Source organism: Vidua macroura, chromosome 11, assembly GCF_024509145.1.
Source record: "Vidua macroura isolate BioBank_ID:100142 chromosome 11, ASM2450914v1, whole genome shotgun sequence".
Taxonomy (NCBI): domain Eukaryota; kingdom Metazoa; phylum Chordata; class Aves; order Passeriformes; family Viduidae; genus Vidua; species Vidua macroura.
Window position 1 is genome coordinate 22,380,560 of NC_071581.1, and position 17,453 is coordinate 22,398,012.

The 17,453-nt window shown below is 47.7% G+C and overlaps 1 protein-coding gene and 1 long non-coding RNA gene across 3 annotated transcripts in view; one reads left to right on the forward strand and one right to left on the reverse strand.

Annotated features, from left to right (window-relative positions):
- The first annotated feature begins 5,834 nt into the window (after positions 1 to 5,834).
- ZFHX3 (zinc finger homeobox 3) overlaps positions 5,835 to 17,453 on the forward strand; it is a 447,971-nt gene continuing 436,352 nt past the window's right edge. Inside the window, 2 exon segments of the mRNA XM_053987325.1 lie at positions 5,835 to 5,864; positions 5,999 to 6,273. The gene's annotated coding sequence lies outside the window, so the exon portion shown is untranslated.
- LOC128812747 (uncharacterized) lies at positions 7,092 to 7,828 on the reverse strand. Of its 2 annotated transcripts, none has more exons than XR_008438824.1 (3): positions 7,743 to 7,828; positions 7,399 to 7,536; positions 7,092 to 7,289 (listed from the first exon to the last, which is right to left on the reverse strand). It is a non-coding gene; the product is annotated as an uncharacterized LOC128812747 (long non-coding RNA). The 2 variants fall into 2 exon arrangements; XR_008438825.1 differs by having other exon boundaries at positions 7,092 to 7,292.

Here is a 17,453-nt window from a genome sequence, read left to right on the forward strand (position 1 = left end):
CCTAAACCCAAGAACCCTGGGGGGCAGCAGCCAGCCCCTGGCACCCAGCCACATCCACACCCATCATCTTCTCCATGGTGTCAGTCCAGCTGTTGGGCGCTGACCACAGCATCCTGAGCAACTCCAGGCTTTTGAGATTAAATCCCTAACTCGAAGTGCGCCCAAAGCTGACAGCCAACATGGCACAGAAAGCAAGAGAGTTAATAACACACTGACTCTCCTGCCACGTCCTAAGGCTTTTTTCTTCAATATTATTCAAAATTTAGGCACCTTTCATATTAATTAAATGGTAACTTTCTGTATCCCATGATCAAACTATTCAATAATGCTTGCTCAGAGCAATCAGAAATGACAAAAATAAAGTACTAATATAATTTTATTATGAATTATTCGATCCCTGGGGTTTCTATCATATTAAACAAAGAAACAAATTAACCAGTGACTGAATTAAGTGGAACTTGCATCACGTAGAGACAATAGATTTTTTCATAGTTAACCTGCGAGCTACTTTCATGCTTCAAGTCCAGTTTCCAAGTTTCCTCGTGAATTTCCTGGAAATTATCTTGCTGCTATGTATCGATGCATACGTCATCATGGAGCTAGTTTTTCTCAGGGGAAATACAGTAAAGAAGACCAGAAGAAGAATTTTGAATGTATTAATTTCCATTTCCAGATCCATCAATTTACCAATCCATCCATCCTGGGCCTGCTGGCCATGCTGTGGCTCTGCAGTCCTTCTCCATCCATCCCTCATCCATCCATCCATCCATCATCCATCCATCATCCATCCATCATCCATCCATCCATCCATCATCCATCCATCCATCCATCATCCATCCATCCCTCCATCCATTCATCCATCCATCATCCATCATCCATCCATCCATCCATCCATCCATCCATCCATCCATCCATCATCCACCCATCCATCCATCCACCATCCTTCATCCATCCATCCATCATCCATCCATCCATCATCCACCCATCCATCCATCCATCCATCCATCCCTCCATCCATCCATCCATCCATCCATCCATCCATCCATCCATCCCTCATCCATCCATCATCCATCCATCCATCCATCATCCACCCATCCATCATCCATCCATCATCCATCATCCATCCATCCATCATCCATCCATCCATACGTCCATCCATCCCTTCATCCTTCCATCATCCATCCACCATCCTTCATCCATCATCCATCATCCATCATCCATCCATCCATCCATCATCCATCATCCATCCATCATCCATCATCCATCCATCATCCATCATCCATCCATCCATCCATCCATCCATCCATCCATCATCCATCCATCCATCCATCCATCCATCATCCATCCATCATCCATCCATCCATCCATCCATCCATCCATCCATCCGTCCATCCATCCCTTTATCCTTCCATCATCCATCCATCCATCCACCCATCCGTCCCTCCATCCCTCCCTCCATCCCATCCCTGCCCGGCCATGCCGTGGCTCTCAGCCCTTCTGGCAGTGATGCTCCACATCTGCTGCACCAAGGGGGTGAGACAGGGAACATTATTAAGTCCCTCAGTTTTTAATACTGCAGCTCATCCTAATACATCGTATCAGATGACTTTGGTCATGTATCTCTCTTTCAAAAAAAGATATTATTGTAACAGAAGGATTAATGAAAACTGGGTTGACTGTAAGCCTGCCCACTCTGGTCAGCCTCTGGTTTCAGCAGTTGTTCAGTAATGGGCAGCCTCTTGCTCCTCACTATAAACATCTGGATGAGGAGGCTGAAAGAATTAAATTTTGTGCCTGAAAAATGACATATTGAGTAGCAGCCCTGCTTTCATCTCTGGGATCGTGTTTGGAGAAGAATCCGCGCAGAGGCTCAGCGTTAACATTCTTTAACTGCTCCTCAAATTACTAATGCTTCACGTTGCTTTAATCCATTCGGCTGTAATAGCTTTATTAGATTAAACTCCCCGCTGAGCGAGTGAGGAACAGTGGGATTATCACACTTCCCTTTGAACAGCCAGTAAAGACAAAATAAATGGTTAACAAAATAGAGCAAATTCAGTTTGCAGGTGAGCTGCAGTTCCCAGCCCCGCGTGCTGCGGATGGGCTCCGAGCCTCCCTATTATTCCTTGCTTGAAAAATGCCTCTTTAGCAGCCTGAAGAAATTCCCGAGGTAAAAAAGAAGTCCTAATGGAATAAAAGTTCCTCTTTCTCCTTTAGATGTGTTGCTAATTGCATCGTGCCCACTGCAGGGACGGTGTGTGGAAAACCTGAAACTTTATTTAAAACCCCCCCTATTTTTAGCTTCATTTTTGCCAGAGCCGTAGGTGTGCCAGTAACAGCTTTTATGCAGTGTCTCCAGAGTGGGAACGCCTAATGACTGATTTTTTATTATTTTTTTAGCAAATCTAATTAACTATTTGAAGTATTCCGTTGAGAGGCTCACGGTTACTATACACAAGCAGTGGGTGGCTCTTCTAGAGTCTCTTAAAAACTCAGTTTCTTCTCAGCATTCTTCAAATCCTCGTCTGCTGGAGCAATTTGAATTTTGTTATTAGTGACTGCTGGAAATCATAATTCAATAAAGACTAACTCATTTAAAAATGCTCCATGCTGAGCGTGCATTAGGTAACTTGGGAAACTTTGGAGACACAGAAAAACATATACTAATATCCAGGTCTACACAGGAAATTGGTATGGCACTGAGCAGCTTGAAGGAGGCTTTTTGTATGTTTTTAAGAAGCTGCAGAAAGGTTGGAAGGAATGCAGTTTTTTTCTAGTAAATCTATTCCTTCCCTCTCCCCAGCATTTTTTTCCTAACACACTGGCGCCCGTCCAAAGGAATTAGAGCCCCCAACATGCAGGGGACAGTGAAAATACGCACGATAAACTTTTGTGTAATCATTTCCTAGATAAGTAAGAAAGCCGTTGGGTTTCTCTTCCTGGGCTCCATGTATGTCCCTTATTACTCGCCTCAGATGAGTTTGGCAGTTTTAAGGATCTCTCCAGCCCCGTCTCTCCTCATTCCCCTCATGGCCATAATCTTATGGCCATACAAGAAATAGTCCTGCCACAGGGGACGGGACTCCTGCTCGGGTTTTTAAACCACATCTGCAGCTGCAGCTGGAGCAGGCTTGGCAAATTCCTGGCCTTGTGAAGGGATGTAATCTCCTAACCCCGAATTCTCCTTCAGAGGACGCTGCACCGCCTCGTTCCTGCCCAGCGCTGGCCGGCAGCTGCCTCTGCCATGCTTCATTTGCTGCCTGAGTTCACCCTAGGAAATACACAGGGGTATTTTTTCCCAATTTCTTTCCCCACAAGTTGTTTCATCTTTAGAATCACAACATTTCCTGCCAACATCAGAGGTTTTCATTCTTGTCTCCTTTCTCCCTTGTTCTTTCTAGCCATTTTCAGACTTATATAGCCCTTGTGTTTCTTACCCTCGCTCCCTTTCATCCCCCAGTCCTCTTGCGGAGCCTCCCTCGTTTCAATTCTCCACTTAGCTGGCCTTCAGAAAACAATTCCCGTCTTCCACCTGGTTTTCTTCCTTTGTTGCTCAGAGGTTTGATTTCGCCTCTCTTTGTCCGCTTTCCCCTTCTTGGGTTTTTTCTTTTTTTTTTTTTTCCCCTCACCCTCTTTTTAAAATTGGAGAAAAGGATCAATATTATCCCCCCTCTCTGTTTGATAAGATAATGCTGGGTGAACACGGTGGCGATGGATTTGTTGTCACTGCAGAGGGGGAGGAGAAGGGGGGAAGGTCTGGCTGCAGGGGCAGGGCTGGGGCCTTGCAGTCCGGGTCAGGCTGGACCAGCCTGGATAAATATATGCAACTCTTCAGATGGAAATCTGGGACAAAGGCCCGGGTTCTTCGCCGAGGCAAAATGCCCAGGGAAACAAGGCGGTGTACGTCAGAGCACAGAGGCTGGTTTTAGGTTGTTTACCCGGGAGATAATTTAGGAAAGCCTGACGCGCAGGAATGTCCAGCATTACACCACGGCCTGGGCACGTCTTCTAGATTTTGTGTTCCCCCTGTGATCCGTGAAAGCTGGTGATCCAACAGGACTCAGCATCCCTGTGATGTACCCGCCGTGCTCTGAAGCCTGCCGTGAAGCAGAGCACTCCGGGGGAGCCGAGCCTGTTTCTGGGGGGGTTCTGCACTGACCTGGAGAGGAGAAGGTTCTAGGGAGACCTCAGAGCCCCTTCCAGTGCCTAAGGGAGCTCCAAGAGAGCTGGAGAGGGATTGGGACAAAGGCCTGGAGTGCCAGGACACAGGGAATGGCTTCCCCCTGCCAGGCAGGGCTAGATGGGACATTGGGAAGAAATTGTTCCCTGTGAGGCTGGGCAGGCCCTGGCACAGGGTGCCCAGAGCAGCTGTGGCTGCCCCTGGATCCCTGGCAGTGCCCAAGGCCAGGCTGGAGGGGGCTTGGAGCACCCTGGGATAGTGGAGGGTGTCCCTGCCCATAGCAGGGGGTGGAATGAGAAGAACTCTAACGTCCGTTCCAACCCAAACCATTCTGGGATTCCGTGACTCCCAAAGCCTTTTTAGTGGAGGTTGGGTTTTAAAAAACTTGTTTTGGTCTTTCTTCCTAATATTGTCGATGTGTGAAAAGCAGGTAAAATTTATTAGAGAGAGAGCCGAGCCTCCCCTCGCCTCCCCCCCTGCTCGGGATGCCGCTGCCCTCGTTCCCGGGGGCATCACACGTGTGTCACACTTGTCCCCGCTCGGTCCGCCCGGCGCGGCCGCGCCCGTGAGCACGGTCAGCCCGGGGCGCTCCGGCCGCCGCCCGGGGCTGCGCGTGTGTGTTTGTGTGTGTTTGCTGTGTGTGTGTGTTTGTGTGTGTTTGCTGTGTGTGTGTGTTTGCTCTGTGTGTGTGTGTTAGTGTTTGCTGTGTGTGTGTGTTTGCTGTGTGTGTGTTTGCTGTGTGTGTGTGTTTGTGTGTGTGTGTGTTTGTGTTTGCTGTGTGTGTGTGTTTGTGTGTGTTTGTGTTTGCTGTGTGTGTTTGCTGTGTGTGTGTGTTTGCTGTGTGTGTGTGTGTGTTTGCTGTGTGTTTGCTGTGTGTTTGCTGTGTGTGTGTTTGCTGTGTGTGTGTTTGCTGTGTGTTTGCTGTGTGTTTGCTGTGTGTGTGTGTTTGCTGTGTGTGTGTGTGTGTTTGCTGTGTGTTTGCTGTGTGTTTGCTGTGTGTTTGCTGTGTGTGTGTGTTTGCTGTGTGTGTGTGTGTGTTTGCTGTGTGTTTGCTGTGTGTTTGCTGTGTGTTTGCTGTGTGTTTGCTGTGTGTTTGCTGTGTGTTTGCTGTGTGTGTGTGTTTGCTGTGTGTTTGCTGTGTGTTTGCTGTGTGTTTGCTCTGTGTGTGTGTGTGTGTGTGTGTTTGCTGTGTGTTTGCTGTGTGTGTGTGTGTGTTTGCTGTGTGTTTGCTCTGTGTGTGTGTGTGTTTGCTGTGTGTTTGCTGTGTGTTTGCTGTGTGTTTGCTGTGTGTTTGCTGTGTTTCACCCACCCGCCTTTGGCCCGGCCCGGCCGCGCCCGTTCCCGGGCCGAGGTTGCCCCCTGGTGCCCCCGCGCCAGCGCACAGCGCGGGCACGCGCAGGGTGCGGAGGGGGTGCGTGTGGGTGGGTGTGGGTGTGAGTGTGTGTGTGGGTGTGGGGGGGTGTGTGGGTGTGTCTGTGTGTGTGTGTGTGGGTGGGTGTGTGTCTATGTGTGTATGTGTCTGTGTGTCTGTGTCTGTGTGTCTGTGGGTCTGTCTTTGTCTCCGTGTGTCTATATGTGTGCGCGTGAGGGGCACGCGGAAGTCACGCGGAGGGCACGCGGAGGGCACGCGGAAGTCACGCGGAAGGCGCACGCGGAAGGGGCACGCGTGAGGGGCACGCGGAAGGTGCACGCGGAAGGCACGCGTGAGGGCACGCGGAGGGCACGCGGAAGTCACGCGGAAGGTGCACGCGGAAGGGGCACGCGTGAGGGGCACGCGTGAGGGGCACGCGTGAGGGGCACGCGGAGGGCACGCGGAAGGCGCACGCGCCGCGCTCCCTGAGGGGGCACGCGCCGGCCCCGAGCGGCCGGAGCGGGCTCGGCGCCGTGGGAACGTGGCGCACACGAAGAGCTCTTAATTACAAAAATCAGCGACCTTTACCGTTTAAACGTAATGATGGAAGGGATGGACACGTTACGGACGGGTCCGTTTCGCCAGGGACGGAGAACTTCTGCAGGAAGGAGCCGCCAGGGAAAGCCAGAGCCCCGCTGAGCCACGGCAGACGGAGGAGCCAGTGAAGGAGAGGCCCCAGCAGGTGTGTGTGATCTACCGCAGGTCTTCTCTGTGTTCCACCCGCCTTTAGTAAGACTTGACTGAGGACTTGGTTCATTCAATGCACATATTAATTATTTAGGAATATTGAATGCACATATTTAGGGAGCAGGGTTAATTGGGATAGTAGGAAGCAATTCTTCCCTGTGGGGGTGGGGACACCCTGCCACAGGGTGCCAAGAGAAGCTGTGGCTGCCCCATCCCTGGAAGTGTCCAAGGGCAGACTGAATGGGGCTTGGAGCACCCCGGAATAGTGGAAGGTGTCCTTTCCCAAGGCAGGAATGTCCTTTCCCACTTCCCTTGGATGAGCTGTAAGGTCCCTTCCAACCCAAAGCAGTCTGGCATATCTTGTGCTTAGTAGTCGGATTGAAACCGTTTTTACCTTTGCTAACCGTGTGTATAGTAGACAACTGTATTTCCTTAGCCTGTGTCTGGTTCAGCTCCAAGGCTTAGCACTTGCCTCTCTTGCTATGTGCTACCCCAAGAACAACTGGTTCCTCACTCCTATTAACAGAAAAGGAGGGCAGAGCTCTGAAAGAATCTGTCCAGTTTTAGCCTGAAAGGAACCAGCCCCACACAAATACCTTGGTAGTTTGATCCTGGTGCCTTAGGATGGGGCAGACCCATGGGAAGGTGCATAAAGTGCATTGCTGAAGCTCTTTAAATGACATGGCGAGGACAGGAGTGCATCATATCACAATTAAACCATGTGGCAAATCCTCCTTGGCACACCAGCAGGTAATGCCTTTATGGAGTCCTGGGTATCATCAGAGACTTGGAAATAATGGCTGAGGCCAGCACTAGGGAATATAATTTCTTTAAATGTAAGAAAAAAGCAAAACTCAGAAAATGGTGATGGCATTTTAACTAACTTCAAGTGTGCTGCTGGTTCAGTCGCCCCTTTGATGTTGCAGCCGGGTGACCTGGCCTCCCCCGCCATTCATCACTGCCTGGAAATCAAACTCTCCCGTGATCCTGCTTTACAGTCCTCCCTCTGTTCTGCTAATAAACACAATGTTAGTGAAAATAACCATCCAAGAAGCGTTCAAAGGGGATATCCATGGATGAATTTTAGTGAGAGTGCAGTTTCTTACTGCCAAGCCCAAACCTTCAAACTGCACTGCGGAAAAGATAGCGTTCATCTAAACGTGCGGCATCAGAATGCGAGGCTCCCAAATCCTGTTGCTCTTGGGCCAACTCTGCGATCAGGATTTCAGGGGAGATGCCTTTAGTTATTTCATTTCACCTGCATTTTACAGTTCCAGTGTTAGTTAAGGTAACAGCTATGTAAACACCCATTCCCCCCCATGTTTTTAAAGAGTAGAATCTGAGAATTCCCTCACGACGGTTGCTGGACAGTGCTCAGTGAGCGGTCCCAGAGGCCAGCAGTGCCAGAGAGCTGTCCTGGGAGGGACTCACCTGGGGCTGCAGTGGGCATGGCATGTTACTCACCTGGGCACGGTGCACGTGTGCAACACACCTGGACACAGCACATGTGAAACTCACCCGGACACTGTGCATGTGTCACACCAGCATGACCCTTTGTCTCCGGTCTCATTTAATCTGATTGTGACCTCACAGTGATGTTTTAATGGCTTCCTGTCATCAACACCATGGTGCCCAGGAATCAGGACTTTGTGCCTTATCCCTTCTGTGAGGCTGGATTAGAAGAAAATTAGGCAAGGATTTTTTTGTTTTGGATTTTGGACTCTGGCACAGGTTTATTCTGGGTTTAGCAATTGCTTTTACAGTGTGTTGTCTGGACTGTGTAGCTGTGCATGAAGTGGGCTGGGAGAGCCTTGTGGTTGGGTGAGCACAGCTCTGCTGTGGCTTTTCAGAGCCTGTGTGTTTTCTCCTCTTAGGGCTGCTGCTTTTCATCCTTGCTGCCTCTTTACCTTGTTCTAATCTGATCTGTTGTATCTGTTGTGCAGAGTAACAGACATGTAAATCTAATACAGTAAATTGCTGTATGTATTATGACAACACCATGGAAATATCTCTTAGCAGCAGCAGAAAAAAAACCCCTCACATTTAATTGTCTGATTTCTTGCTGAATATGGAATGGAAAATATGTTGATTTAACTCTAAAAAAATGTACAGTCAATTTAAGGGAAAAAAGAAAGAAAGGAACCCTTTACCATATCTAATTTCATTAGTAAACTGTAAATGGAAATTATGAAGAGGTATGATTTCAAAGGGCTGGGAACCCACACATTTTATGTAGCATTAATCATGTGCTCTTAATTTTTCTGCAGCAGACTCTGCGGCACTGCCTTCCAGCTCGGCCATTCACGGGGTGCTGGGTGAGGGTGGACACTGGAGCCTGGCTGGGACCCCCCCATGGCAGGGACCCCCCCACGGGGGGAGCTTTGTGGCCACGTGCCTGAGCTGTCAGGGCTCTGGGGGCTCTGCTCGGGCTGGTGCAAACACAGCATCACTCGTGTTCCACATTCCTCTGTCAGAGGCTCTTTTTCTTCCAGACTGTAAAGAGGGTTAAGAAAGGAATTGTCTCTATTATGGTAATTAAACTCCCAGGAAACAGCCTCATTAGACTAATAAAGACTAAATAAAGCAGGCAGGACACACTTTGCCTTCCAGTAGTGAGGGCAGCACTCATTTCCCTTCCTTTGGCTCCTGGGCCCTGGCACCCGCCTGGAGTCACCTCCTCACAACTTTCCCAGCAGTTTTCCTCTTGGGCCAAAGTTTCCCTTGCTACCTTGTAGGAGAGAGAATAGGTATTTCTAATGCTTGAGGAAGATTTCAGTTGAGTTTTGCTTATCTTCATTAAACCCCTTCTAGTTTTGCCTGCCGGCTCCATAGGAGTGGCCCTGGCTTGGAGCTGATGCCGTGGAAGGCTGGAACGTGCCGGTGCCAGACACACGTAACAAAGATGGACACTGGGTTTGGGTTCTGGCAGCAGGGACGTTTGGGGCACCCTTGTGGGTGACACTGCTCCTCCAGCACTGGCCCTGAGGCAGGGACTGCACTGAAAGTGCACACACAGCTCTTCTGCTTCTCCAGCAGCAGAATACGGAGGGAGAATGAAATTAGCAGTAAAAGCATTAAAATATTGATAGCAATCATTCCATGTCCTGGCTTTACTAATTAATTATTAATTTTACCTCGAAGGTTAGTGTAAGAGATGGACTTTCATTTATCAGGCCTCCACTTAGCATGATGTTTGACTATATATTTTTAAACATTATCAGGGCTTTAGCAAATAGCTCTTGTTTTTTCTGGGGAGCAGTTGGGATTTGCTTTGTGTGACTTCATGAGGTGGGAGAAAAGAAGGTCACCATGATATTTAGAGGGATGGAACACCTTCCCTCTAAGGAAGGGCTGAGAGAATTGTGATTGTTCAGCTTGGAGAAGAGAAGGCCTCAGTGAGACCCTGGAGCCCCTTCCAGTGCCTAAAGAGGCTCCAGGAGAGGGACTTTGGACAAGGGATGGAGGGACAGGACACAGGGCATGCCTTCCCCCTGCCAGAGGGCAGGGCTGGATGGGATATTGGGAAACAGTTCTTCCATGTGAGGGTGGGGAGGCCCTGGCACAGGGTGCCCAGAGCAGCTGTGGCTGCCCCATGCTTGGGAAGTGTCCAAGGTCAGGTTTGACGGGGCTTGGTCAACCTGGGATGGTGGAAGGAGTTCCCTGCCCATGGCAGGGGGTGGAGTGAGATGGGCTGTGAGGTCCTTTCCCACCCAGACCATTCTATGAGTCTATTAAATAACTTTTAAACTGGACAAACTTTGAATTTGCTGTGAAGAATGTTTTCTTCTTGAAAGCAGATTTTACATTGATAAAAAATGCAGATATGGAACTCTGATGTGTGACTGTGCTGGTGAAAAATGGTATAGATTTCAGTGAACTCCACACCTAAACAGGAGCGGGGCTGGTTGTGCAGGGCTGGAGCTTTACATTTGGAAGCTTCCCATTTCCTCCCCTGCATCAGCAGGGTTTAAAAGATCTTTTATTGTCTTGAGGGTAAATACCTTTCATTTCTGAAATGGTAAAACCCAATTCTCACTTGTTTCTCTTAAAGTGGACCAGCTTTAAATGCAGACAAATGGAAAAAACCTTCACTAGCCCCTCCTGGGGAAAGGGAGGCTGCAAACCTCCAGCTTTGGAAACAAGGATTTTTGTTCTGTCATTTTTAAAAAGGAATCACAGAAAACGAAAATTTTGCTGTAGAGTTATGAGAAACAGAATTTACCCAGTCTGGGCCCTTTTAAGATAAAGGAAATGAAGGAAATGACAGTCTTCTTCTGCACGCTGCTTTCCACTTGTAGCATCTGCTGCGTGCAGGTCCCAGTGGAGCTGGGGATGTGCCTGAAGTTTCAATTTGCTGATGCTCTTCCCAGGACAGGGACTCTCCCTGTCTGTGCTGTGCGATGACGTACCCAGGGGCACAGGGCTGGGGCTGCTTGCTTGAACACTCACACGTGACTTTGGGAGCCTTGCTTGTGAAAAGAGTCATAATGCCCCACTTATTTAAAATTTTATTGGGGGGATTATATTTGTTAACTGAAATGGCAAATCCAGTTTATGCAGCCCTGTAAAGTACCAGGAACCCTGGGCTAGTTCGCTGCTCATCGCTGTGAGTGAGATATTGATACACTTAAGAAGTGTATGTGTAGCTTTTATCTCCAGTGCTTTTTAAAGCTCTTTCAAAGGCATTTCCCAGCCCCTCTGCTAGTACCTTGTCTCAGCACACCGTGCTCATCAGTATTACATGTCTGCTGGGGCCATTGAGCACAAAGCTTCAGGCGCAGCCTCTGCCTGCACTTGCTGCCGGGGCAGCCACCGCACCCCATGGTCCTGCACTTGCTCCCTTTTCAGGGGTGTGCAGCCACAGGGGAGCCTGGCTGTGACCTCCGGTTCGGTGATCTTCAGCAAGGGAAAAGCTTTTCCTGCACAGTCTGCTCTTGGTTGTGCTGAGCAGATGCACACTGGTTCAGGATGTGGCCAAGTAATTGGCATGGTATAACAGAAATGTGATTTTAAGAAACTTGGTCCAGTTACCTCTGTCCTCCCCCTTTCACGGTATCACTTCCAGCAGAAAAATGCCACGTGACATCCATCTGTGTCCACATAATTGCAGGGTGTGTGTCAGCACAGTGTGATCATTTGTGTGCATGTGACATGAAAGTAATCGGGTTATGGTATCCAAAAGAAACAGGCAAAGAGGAATTTTCCTGCCGTGTGATGTGACTATCTTTGTGTTGTTTCTGCATTATGGGAATAAATACAGGATTGAAACAAAATTTCAGCTAGGATAGATAGCACCAGTTCTGCAGAGACTGGCTGGAGCTAATACAGGGGGTTTGGTGAGCTCAGGCCTCGTACAGGCTTTCCTCTGCTCCAAGGACTGGCTGCAAAGTACTTTCTTCAAGTTATTCTTGAAGAAACCCCCATTTGTGGTTTCTATTAGAAGCTCTAAGGTGGAGAGATAGACCTCCAGAGGTCCAAGGGCTGGAAAAAGCCCCCCAAAGCCTTGGGAGAAGCACACATTTGCCTTCTGCTCAGAGATGACTGATCTGAGACAGCTGCAGGCACAGGCAATTTTACAGGGGTTTGATGCCAACCCCTTTGTCCCCCTCCCTGCTGTGGCTTACTCGGATGCCTCAAGCATTTGGTGCCCAGAAGCACAAAGTCCTCCTGCCCCCTGAGCAGTAGATCCACTAGGATACATCTTCTGCAAAGATAATTTGGGTCATATCTGTCATAGGGGGTGACAAACAGATTGATTTCCTTTGTTATGGCTTTTACCATGAAAACCTTTCGGACTGTTGTGCTGTAGGTTGAGCAGCAGTGAGATGCAGAGCCTGGAATGGGAAGCGACACTGTCTGAGCAGCCTCCGCTGTGCTGAGCAGTGCGTTTCCTCCCCTCCCAGCCATCCTCCTCCTCACGCCTCTCCAAGGCGAGGATTTGTGGCAAGCTTCTTCCCTGGGAGGTGGCTGCTCCTCTCAGCTCCTGGAGTGACTCTGTGTCCTTCCTTGAGCCTGGAACCGAGCACCAGATTTGTGGTTAATACTCAACAATTGAGGCTGTGGAGAAGCTGTGGCTACCCTTGGATCCCTGGAAGTGTCCCAGGCCAGGCTGGAGCAGCCTCGGATTGTGGCAGGTGTCCCTGCGCAGGGCAGGGGTGGGACTGCATGAGCTTTAAAGTCCCTTCCCACCCAAACCATTCCATGATTCTAAGATAAGGTGTTCCTGAGTAGGAAAGAGGACAGCAATGGATACTAATGAGAAGCGCTCTGGGGCTGGGAGGAGCAAGTTATGATTTAGGAACTTGCTTCTTGGCATCTGCATGGAAATATCTGTTCTGGTCATGCAGGGAAGTCATGGAAAATAAAGTGACTGGTGGGTTTGGCTTGTGTGACTGATGTGCTAAAGATGATCTGCTCCTTCATTAGCAGCACTCTGATGGAGGACACCAGAGGACACTGAGGGTGAGGACAGGATTTTTAACAAGTAATTTAGAGCCTGTCTGCACTGCGGGATTAGCTGGAGGTATAACTTGAGAGCTGCCAGTAACCTGACGCTTGTGGGTGTCTGTGACTGGAGGCAGAGGGTGGCTGGGCCGAGCCGGCCGTGCCGGAGGGAGGCCGGAGCTGCTGCTGATCACGCCGTGGGGCTGGGCTGGCTCCTCTCAACGTGCCGGGCAGCTCCGGCAGTTCCAGGCTCGCTGCTAACACTTGGAGCTACTTGGGAGGAGCTCGTGTAAGTGTAGATGGCTCCAGCCGACAGTGGAGTGAGGGCAACCCCACCGAGAGCTGAGACACCCGATGGAACTCAAAAATCCACACAGACCGTTGGGAGACAGCACATAGCAGCTCGCAGTTAAATCCTTTTCTTTCTTTTTTTTTTTTTTTTTTCCCTTGAAAAAAATTCTTTCCACAGTAGCAGACTTGCAGCTGTTAACTAATCCCATAACAAGTGGCATTTAGCCACACATTTTCCAAATTAAATAAGCTTGCATGTTGGACTAGTTTCATACCCTGTAATACAAATACTTTCCCTGCTGGGGAAAAAAAAAATTAAAAGAAAAATCCTCTCAGGCGTAGGAAGAGTGGGGAAGGGGAAGGTGGGTGTGCACGGCCATGTTGCTACTGCTGTCCCTGTCAGCGCGGCGGTTCCGCGCAGAGCCCCGCATTCGCTGGAGGATCTGATGGGTTATCAAGGACTGCTCATGCTTAAATTATTAGTTAAGGCTGTGACATTAAAGAATTGTTATTTGGTCATGGTCTCATGGCTGTGTTTTGCCAGGAGGTGTTTGGAAATTCTCATCTCTGCTGTCACGTAATCTGTACTTGCCCTTTTGGTGCTTTTTTTCCTGGTCATTTGAATAATGTTTTCAGATCCTCAACTGACTCCAGGCTCGGCAGCTTTGGGCCACAAGCAATTAGCAGCACATGTTGGTAGAACTTATGCTGGATCTATTTTGAGTGTGTTTGAGAGCACCTCCTCTACCCCCCACCTGCTTCCTGCACATTTTTAAGAATCCCATTAAAAATTTTTCAGGATCCCCATCCAAGCCAAATGCATTGTTTCCATGGAAACAATTAATGGGGAGAGCAATTTATAAGACTGATGTAAAAAAATGAGCACTTCATCAGCCCCCCTGCTGCTCTGATATACAATCTCGAGGCAGAGGCCGGGTGAGGTTTGCATAAGTGATATCCTTAAAAAAGGGGGAGACAGAGAAAGGAGCCTGGGAGTCTGCCCGTGGCACGGTGAGCGATGCCTATTGTGCTGCACAGGCATTATTAGCTCTTGGAAAGGACGAGGTCTTTCAAAATGCTTTTCCTTTAGAGAAAGGGTTTTTCCTAATCCCATCCTCTGCCACAAGATACACGGCTTGGGGTTGTGGCTGGCGATGGAGTCGTGGCTGGGGATGGCCATGGCAGTGGGGTCTCTGTGTGGGACCTGGCCTTTGATTAAAAGGCTTTCAGGAGGCCCTGGTTAGAGACTTGTTTTAAAAGTGTTCTCTTTGTTGGGATTTTAAAATTATTATTTTATTTTGTATTCGATTTAAATCTGCCACTTGAGCTTTCTCCCAGCCAATGTTTTGCATTGATTTTATCAATATATATATATATAAAACCTAATCAGAATTTGCTGTTTAAGATGGAGAGTGGGCAGAGCACCCAGAGCAAAAGCTGTCATTCTGGACAGGGGTCTGAGCAGGATTTAATTTGGAATTTCTTAAGGTGCTTATTTTTTGGCAAAAACTAATAAAAAATCCATCCTGCACAGCTTTGCTGCAGCAAAAGCAGGAATGTGTCTCTGCTCTGAAATAATGTGACAGAGATTTTAGAGCCTGCCAGAAAACATTACCTGAGAAAGGAAAACCCTTCTTGGATCTGGTTCCATAAGCAATGGGCTGGGATGTGGCCGTGGGGCTGGGAGGGATGGAGCAGCTTGGGTAAGTTCAGCTCAGGGACCAGCAGTGCTGATGGTCTGTGTAAGAATGAAATGAGTAAAAATCATAATAAAGCAGGAGTTCTTTGCTCCTGTTTCCCCTGATTTCCAAGGATTTTTCCTGGCTGGGGCTGTTTTCCTGCAGAGGGCACTCGCCATCCACGAACAGCACCCGTAGCGACGCTGCGTCCGGCAGCATCCCCTGCCAAACCCGGAGAGATGGAGAGAAAAAAATGTAAATTATCAAAGCAAATGATTCCCTGGTAGTGCACAAGGCCAGCGGGAAGAGACCGAGATTTAAGGAGGAAAAAATCCAATGTGGGGAGCGAGAGGCTGGAGGGACGTGGGGGGCCGGGGGCTGCAGTAACGGGAATCATAAAAAGGGTGGAAAAAGGAAAGGCTGCGTGTCTGGGTTAAAATTTAATAGCAATGGAGATGAGAGGAAAAAGGCTTAATTAAGGCAACATCCCAGAAAGGGAAAAGCCAACAGATTGGGGCAAATACAGAGAATTATTTTTGGTTTGCAGCCCCAAGCATGGGCTGTCACAGCGCTGGGAAGCAGCCTTTATTCCGTGTGCTTCTTCCATGCTTCTGTATAGGAAAGGGACAGACTTACAAAGAGCTCAGCCAGGGAAGTCTTGGGATCTCTCTGTGCGAGGCTCTGAAGTACATCTCTGAGAAAGAAATACTCGGCAACCAAACGATAAAACAGTTTAGGAATTAAGTATTCTGGAGTTTGTGGAAAAAATCTCATATTACCAACAAGCTGCCCTTGAAAACAGATTATAGAAATTGTTTAGGGTTATTTTAAACCCGGGTAGAAATGGTCTGGCACCGTCTATGCCATCACTCATCTGAGGTGGAAAAACCCCCATGGATGTGTTCCAGTAAATAGCTCTAGCATTTTATTATTTGCTTTTATTACAGCAAAGGAGCACGTAAACAAAAATATCCTCAGAGCCAGCTCTGCAAATGTAGGTCTGGATGTCATAGAAATCCATCTTCCAGAGAATTTTTACATTGCTACATTGCCGATGAGAATTTTGAATTATTTTTAAAGTTTCTCTTTGTTACATGTTTTAGTATTTTTGGTTTGTTTTTTTTTTTTTTTCTCTGCAAATATTTTCTACTTTTCTTTAAAAAATTGATCATTTTGAAATGGAATGAGAGTTCTTTTATTTTACCAAGGATGATTTTTTACAAAACATGTTTTAACAAACATAATTGAAAGTATGATTTTTCTGAAGTATGATTTTCATTTGTTCTAAGTTACTGGTTAAAATATTACTGCTTTGAGTAAATCCCCTCCTATAGGTGTATCTGTGCTCAGTGTTATGGGGAGGATGGATGGGAGAATTATTGTTAATAACAAGTTGTGTTTCAGGATGTTCCAATCCATTTTTAAATGCATGGTTTGAGCTCTGTGGAGCCAAGGCAGGTGAAGAAGCAGCAACCTCAAATGGTGGAGTAGTTACCGAACAAGGGGCTTGTGGAGTGGGGTCGTCAGATTTCTGTAGGAACCTCGGGCAGGCGGAAAGCCGATCCCATCTCCCCACTGGAATAACCCGGCTGGTTTGGCAAACACAAATTACGAACATTTCCAAACAGAAATCAGTGCTCAGAACAGTGCAGTTCCTTGTCAATCGAAAAGACTCGGAATTTTATTTCGGTAGGTTTTACCTGTGGACTTAAGGACGTGACTCAACCTGTTCAGAATTAGGATAATGTTATTGGGGCTCCTGCCTTTACATTAATGTGACTGTTCTAGATACAGGTGTCCTGTTCACAGGTTTAGGAGTCAGCCTTAAGAATTGGTACAAGTTAAAAGCAGGCACAGAATATTTCAGTCTCGTTGTACCTTTTCTGAGCAAAATTAAATTGTTTTAACTAATTTTGGTTTTAGTTGTGATTTGACAATAAAATCTGTACCTGCTGGCTTGACCTCCACTTGTCTTTTAATATTTAAAATTGTCGTGAATGAAAAGGAGTGTGGCTGCTTGTAATTTCATGGTATTTCTTCATTCTCTAGTGAAAAAATACAGGTGAACAAGGAAGTAAAAAGGACTTCCTTTTTATTCCCAAATATACTAATTACTAGGGAGCAATTTTTGTGTGAAAAACGTGATTGTTCATCATTTTTCTGTGGATGTGGGATTTCCTGAATGACAGGAGAAACAGCACCATGTGCCTGTTTTTGATAGATCTGCTACAGAATCTCATCATTTATAAATTGCTTCCCCATAAACAAATTATGTCTCTATTTGTATGTTTTGCCAAATATATTTGTTTTTATCTTAATGTGTGTTTCATACCTGTATATTGATAGGTAAGTGCAAAATAGCTGTAAGGACTGACTCCTAAATAATCTCACAAAGGAAAATATATGTGAATTCCAGTTGGTGTTTTCTCAGGGATGCAGAATAAACCCAGAATTGAAATCTGCAATCCCCCCTTCCCAAATAGATCCATGTGAGCAGCCTGGCCATTGGAGGAAGTGGCTGGCCCCAGACAGTGGCCCTGGACAGTGGCCCTGGGGTGTCCTGCAGTGCCACTGCCCAGCCCTGGAGCCGCCTCTTGGCTTTCACCTGACCCTTCCTATTATCTCCCTTCCATGTTACATTCCCTCTTGTACAGATATTCCCATTCATAAAATCTTTTCCTGATTGTGGTGGCGAGGGCTGGGGTGTCTCAGGAATAAATAAGATCCCGAGCAGCAGCTATTCGTCAAAGCCCTCATTTCC